Raw genomic sequence first — 6,955 nt, forward strand, 5'->3', positions numbered from 1 at the left:
TTAAATTTGGGGAGGAAAAGTGGTCAAAGCTATTGGCTGAAATAATTTCTTTCATGATTATTTCAAACACAAGTGTTATGCAAATAAAAAATCTTCCATATGCTTTCTTCCATTTACAGGTGTTGAAGTATGAAGAGGACATAATATCAAGTGACTGTTCAGTGACTATAACCTTTATCCCTTGAGAATTAAATAGAATTATAACTTTTTAAAATGTATAAATTATACCTGTACAGCTGTTTTCTGCCCACTTTTCTTGTAAACTCTGCTGCTTCCCAGCACAACTAGAGTGCATTTTTGGCATCTTAGAAGGGAAAAATGACAGTTTACAACTGTGGCCCTATTTATTACACAGTTTGTCTTTTTTGTCTTAAATTTAGTCTTTATCGTGCCAAGCTAACTGTACCATATAGGATTGTGCTTTTTGTACTTGTTTCTTGTGTGTGTTTATGTTTTGACCTCAAATTATCTAGCTGCTACTGCTTCTTGTTTTTCTTATTAAAATGTCTTCCTTATTTTAGGGGAAATGAAACATTTAGATTAAATGTCTTAAATTTTACCACTTAACAACACTACATGCCCACAAAATATATCCTGTCAGTACTGTATTTTCCCTTAAAATGATTTCAGAGTCAAAATAACTTGTATCCTCTCTGATATTTGCTTCTGAAAACTACTGTTTGAGCACTGAAACCTTAAACTGCCTAAAGACATTTGAGACTGAGCAAGCCTACTTTATTGTAATGTCATAAAATACCTGTTGCTGGATTTTCTTGAATGGAAATATTTTACAGAATCGAAAACAAATCTCAGTTTAAGAAAGAGAGTTTGCAAAAGGAATTGTATTTTTCCCCCCAATTCTATATTCAACATAGCTTGTTGGAATGAAAATACTTTGCTTTATTCTGGAGTGAGCTTGCTAGTTAATATAAGAATTGAATGAATATTAATTTATCCACTTGATATGAAATGAATTAAGATAATATAGGATTAAACATGATTTTATATTGTTAGTATTGTATTCGTTGATATAAATCTATAGCCTATGGAAATTGAGAAGAAAAGTGGAAGAACCAGACAAATATGATGAATTTATAAATGTGTAGGTAAATTTTGGTCTCAAATTCTTGAGGTATTTTTAACCTGCTACACTTAAGTCATATACTAGTTTATTTCTTGTTTAGCCTAGAAGTCGTAACTCACTAATAATTCTTAAATAAATTCTTTTGTTGGTTATAGCCCATAATGTTATAATACTGAGTGTACCTATTTTTGCCACTCCTTCCTCAGATGATTAAACTAAATCAACAGTTTCTTTTAGAAAGCTGTAAAAGTAATAGGGAAAGAGTTCAATATTTGCTTCATTGATGAGGGTGGGGGGTGGCTGCAGCTGCAGTAGCAGAAATTTGCAGAGAATGGAGTATAAGGGTATTCCGTCAGAGAAACTTGTAAAGTTCTGTGTTAGGATTTAGTTGGCAGAATTAACTTTTTGAAGAAGTTTTATACACATATTTGTAATAAATTTGGAGCCATAGTCAGAAGACTCAGATCATAATTGGCATATTTTTCTATTTCCTTAACTTGTAATTTCCACTTTTATATAATTTTTGATTTAAAAGATAAATTTATTTATTTATTTTTTTAACAGTCAAAAATCTTTACTGTAGTCTGCAACCTTTAAAATGATTCTGTTGCTTTTAGGAGTAATCAGAAGAAACAATCTAAAAATTGAGATGAAACCTTGGTGCAGCAAGACTGAAATAAAAGTGCTACAGCCTATTATGTTGGTACTTTTCTAAATTGAGAAATGTTTGGCTGCATTCACATAGACACTTATATTTTGTTTGCAAATGAAAACTTGCTTCTTTGTCAATATTCATAAATGAAGCAGAATTTTTTCCCTTTTGTCTGAATGTGATAGTTTCATTGTTAGCTGTATCTTGGGCATTGGTGCTGTGTAACAACGAGTTGTACCTAGTGTGTGGTTCAGAATATACAATGTGAGGTTTTAAAAAATATCTCAATGGATTTTTTCTATTTAAAATTTTAAGCTCACAACGTGTACAGGGAATTTCATAAATTTGTTTTCAGTGTACTCTTTTGCTGTAGGTATTACACATAACATAGCATGTACTCTTATAGATGAAAACTTCTGATCATGTAGAATATGGACACTTATTTCAATTTTCGGTGTTTGTTTTTTGTGGGGTTTTTTTGACTGAATATATTAACGTTCCTTTGAATGGTATTGATTAATGGTTCAGAAGGGAAACTCAGTAAAATAAACGTAATATTTATTCATGGTGATCCATTAAATTATTTGCTTAACTTAAGAAAACTACTGTGCATAACTCGGTTTGACACAAGCAAGTTGATAGAAGAGTCTGAGTCTACCTGTGGAATATGTTGGTTTATTTTCAGTGCTTTAAGATGCATTCAAAGAGAAATAGTTTGGGAAGATGCCATATAATTTTGTTTAACTTGCATGCTATAAATGTGTTTTATGTTTAAATAAAGAGGAAAATTTTTTTTGAAATGTAATGACTTTTTAAAATCTTACTTGATGAAGTATAAGGTTGATTCTTATATAACTCAGTGGCTAGTGACTAATATGTCATATTCATGTATATTTTGTTTCCTAATGAATTGCATATTCGTTGGAAAGCAGGTAAGAAATATGTAGGTGGAAGGATGGAGAGCTAGAAATGAAAGTGTCACCGTGTTTCTTCTCTCGAGTAGACGGGATTCTGTTCATCTGAACCTGATTTGTTAAGAAAGTGTTAAAGTCTGTTCTTCAGTATTCCTCAATGGTCATTCAGGTCTGGATGGAGAAAACTTAAAGACTTCCTAGATTCTAGTGGTAATTGAATTTTTGGGTTTTTTAAAAAAAATTATTTATTATGAAAATTTTAATCATATATGAAAGCAGACAGTAAGTAATGTAAGTGCTAGGTACCTATCACTCAATTTCAGCAGTTATCAACTCATGGCTAATCTTGTTTCATCTATAACCCCCACTCTGTGCACACATCCCATATTATCTTGAAGCAATCCTAGCTATATGCTTTTCATAAATATTTCAGTATATAGTTTTAAATACATACCTCCTTAAAACACAGCAAAATACCATTATCACCAAATACTGATAATTTTTCAATAAAATTTCAATTTCTGTTAATTTGTTTGAATCATGATCCAGTTAAAATCCATATATTACAGTAGAGGTCCTCTTCATCTATTTTTTTTACTTTTCCCCCTGCAGTTTATAAAGAAAACCAGGTTACTTGTCTTGCAGTGTTTCCCAGGTTTTGCTGGTTGCATCCTTTTGATATCATTTAACATACTCCTCTTTCTTTAGGTATTTTCTCCAGATTTGTTTTTGGATTCACAGATTTAATCAGCTTCATTTTTTTGTTGGTTTTGTTTGGGAGGGGCAGTATTACCTCACAGGTGGTGGTATTCTACCATCAGGTGGCAAATAATATCTAGGTGTCTCATTGGTATTTTAGCCACCATTGATGTTACAGAACACAATTCATCAATTTATTAAAGGTTAAGAATGGAAGTATTCTGTCTTGGCTGGTTGGCTCAGCAGTAGAGTATCGCCTGGTATGTGGAAGTCCCAGGTTCAGTTCCCAGTCAGGGCACACAGAAGTGCCCATCTGCTTCTCCACCCCTTCCCTCTCTTTCTCTCTATCCTGTGAAGCCATGGCTCAATTGGAGCCAGCTGACCCTGGGTGCTAAGGATGGCTCCATGGCCTCCCTTCTCAGGTGCTAAAGAAGAGCTCAGTTTCTGAACAATGAAGGAAGGCCTCAGATGCCCCTTAGGGGGCTTACAGGTGGATCCCAGTCTGGGCGCATCCCAAGTGTCTCTCTGCTCCACATCCCCTCCTCTCACTGAATAAACAAAAAACTATCAGTTTTCATCACACTCATGCTCCAAAAAGATTTTTTTCTTTCATAAGATTTTACATACTATGTTTAATGAAGAAATTATGTAAATAGTCCAGTAAAAATTTGTGTGTGTGTGTGTATGTGACAGATAGATAGGGACAGACAGGAAGGGAAAGCGATGAGAAGCATGAATTCTTCGTTGCGGTACCTTAGTTTCTCATTCATTGCTTTCTTATATGTGCCTTGACCCGCGGCTACGGCAGACCAAGTGACCCCTTGCTCAAGCCAGTGACCTTGGGCTCAAGCTGGTGAGCCTTGCTCCAGCCAGATGAGCCCGCGCTCAAGCTAGCGACATCGAGGTTTCAAACCTGGGTCCTGTCACACTTTCTTTAATGTCTCTGCAGTGTTGTGATGCTTTCAAAATTAAATCGTGATGCAAATTTGAATAGCTATTGATCTTCCAGGATAAGCTCTATAGGATTCAGATTCAAGTTCAACAATGGGGACAAAAATGAATTTTATTCTTTATCTAAAATTAAGTGTTAAGAATGAGAATGCAATATATAACACAAGAATACTAAAACATAATTTGCCCATTGTTGCACACTGATAGTGTCACATGCACCGGAGTTACAAGATGAGGATGACACATGGTCCATCCCTGAACAACCGTGTACTATAAAAAGGCAGGGAAACCAGCAATTTCCACAGAGTCAGGTATGCAGCAAGTCATGTATACAACAAGTAAAAAATGACACTATTGGGACACAGAAGGGACATCCCAATTTTGTGTCAGTGTTGTCGGTTTCCTGGTGGAGGTAACATGTAAGTTGGTACCTGAAGGACAAAAACGAAATGTGCCAGAAAAATGAAGCAGACCCCCAGACTGCAGGTGAGGGGGAACACTGGTGCTATTATAAGTAGTCCAGCTTGGTGAGATGCTAGAGCAAAGGGGCAGAGGAGGGTAGTTCGCAGAGAGAAAGCTGAATTATTTGGCAAAAACTATGAATTTTGGTGGTTTTACTCCATGCAAAGGCATTTGGGAGTATTTTCCTGAGAATCAAAGTTAAACCAATGACATAGTCAATGACTGGAGATTTAAATGTTGCCCCTCGGGTGACAGCTACATGATTGTAACTGCCAGACTAAATGTGACTGGATGAGTCTAGTTATTAAGCCTGTGTCACTAGCAAGAACATGGGAGGCAGATGGAGCCCGGTTTTCTGACCAGAGCTCTGTGTGCAGGTTGACAGTCCGTAGTCGTGGCAGAGGGGAGGAAGAGGACAGCCAGAAAGAGACATGGACTTGATATTTTTGAAAGCTATGGAACACGATGAATAAATACAGAAACAGTATATTCTTTATGAATGCTTATGCTTTCACATTTTTCATTCACTATGTATAAGAAAATATTTAATAGTGTCTGTTATCCAAACTTGCAATCAAATGCAATTTACTATTTCAGAAATCAGTGCTATCAAAATTTAATAAATTTTGGCTACAAACCTTTTAATTCTCTACTTAGAATTTCTTCAAACTCATGCTACATCTGAAATAAGTCAATTATTTGTAGTATTTAAGTTAAGAGATTATTATGGGGATTACATACAGTTTATGAAATGTATCATTTAAATAATACTTTTAGAGAATAGGCCTTATTTGAGGACTGTGTAAATAGAAAAATAACCACAAATGAAAATAAATTTCTATTTAATTTTAGATAATAGAGAACATATATATGTAATGCTATGTAGATTAATCTGAAAAGCTAATGAGAAACAAATTGGGAGATGTAATATTTAGCTGGATACACTGATTCAAGAAATTGTGAGTTAAAATTCTCTAGCAAGTTAATTATCTCGCGGTTATTTTTTACCTTGGAATACTGGCTAAAATTTGAAATAATTTCGAGGTAAACATTGCCAGAATACTAAAAAAGGATGAGGGGTAACTTTGGAACATATTAAAATACATTTTATAAAGAAAAAATAGTCGAATACTTACTGATGAAGGAAGCAGCAGGTCATTCAGTGGACAACAGAAAACAAAAAGCTCGCCTGACCAGGCGGTGGCGCAGTGGATAAGAGCATCGGACTGGGATGCAGAGGACCCAGGTTCAAGACCCCAAGGTAGCCAGCTTGAGCAAGGGGTCACTCGGTCTGCTGTAGCCACCCCATTCAAGGCACATATGAGAAATCAGTCAATGAACAACTAAGGTGCCGCAACAAAGAATTGATGCTTCTCATCTCCCTTCCTGTTTGTCACTCTGTCTCTGTCACTAAGTAAATAAAATTAAAATGCTTTAAAAAGAACTTTAAAAAATAAACCCAAAAAGCTCAACCTGAGAATTTCATGCACAGTAAAGTGATATTTTAAACTAGGTAAGAAAAGATGGTTTGCGACAAGTGAACAGCCATTTTTTAAAAAAGTTCTTACAGGTTCACAACCATACTCCAAAATAAATCTTGGATTACAGATTTATTTGGGGGAAATACAAGGGTGGGCCAAAGGGATGATTGAGTCATGTTGGAATGTGCTTTCATTTAATCTGGAGACTTTATACCGGTTTCACACAATTCGCACTTGAGAGGTTGCCACAATCTCAGAAACCATTAACATCTTCCTGCTGTTGTGTCCGCTGAATTCCCTGGAGACTGGCTGGGTCCCAGATGGATGTGGAAGAGGAATAAACTAAGGGACAAGGAGATTTAGAAATTTTTTTCTAAAGGGAGTTCTTTGGGGGTGGAGGTGGAGACCTTGAGCATCAGGAAGTTTCACACCACACTAGCCCCAGTTAGGTAGACAAAGACCGTTTTTCCACTGGGGTGAGTCTGATTTTTGCAAGGATCTGGGAACACTTGGGCAACTCCCACGGATGTTTGAACGGAACCCAGACCTGGCCGCAAGCAATCCCTGAGATTTGCGATGCCTGGACCTAGCCCATACTCTCTGGGTACCGCCGGACCTCTGTGCACCTGCACTGATGTCATTGGCTGAGGCAGGCGCATGCGCACTTGTGTTTAGTGGCGTTGCTTGGTTACTGAGCCTAAGGGCAGAGATT

The 6,955-nt window shown here is 36.2% G+C and overlaps 1 protein-coding gene across 1 annotated transcript in view; it reads left to right on the forward strand.

Moving 5' to 3' along the window:
• KIF5B (kinesin family member 5B) overlaps positions 1-2,536 on the forward strand; it is a 56,860-nt gene extending 54,324 nt beyond the window's left edge. The window contains exon 26 of the mRNA XM_066387277.1: positions 120-2,536. The gene's annotated coding sequence lies outside the window, so the exon portion shown is untranslated. The remainder of the gene's footprint in view (positions 1-119) is intronic.
• The last annotated feature ends 4,419 nt before the right edge of the window (positions 2,537-6,955 follow it).

This window comes from Saccopteryx leptura, chromosome 5 (genome assembly GCF_036850995.1).
Source record: "Saccopteryx leptura isolate mSacLep1 chromosome 5, mSacLep1_pri_phased_curated, whole genome shotgun sequence".
Lineage (NCBI taxonomy): Eukaryota > Metazoa > Chordata > Mammalia > Chiroptera > Emballonuridae > Saccopteryx > Saccopteryx leptura.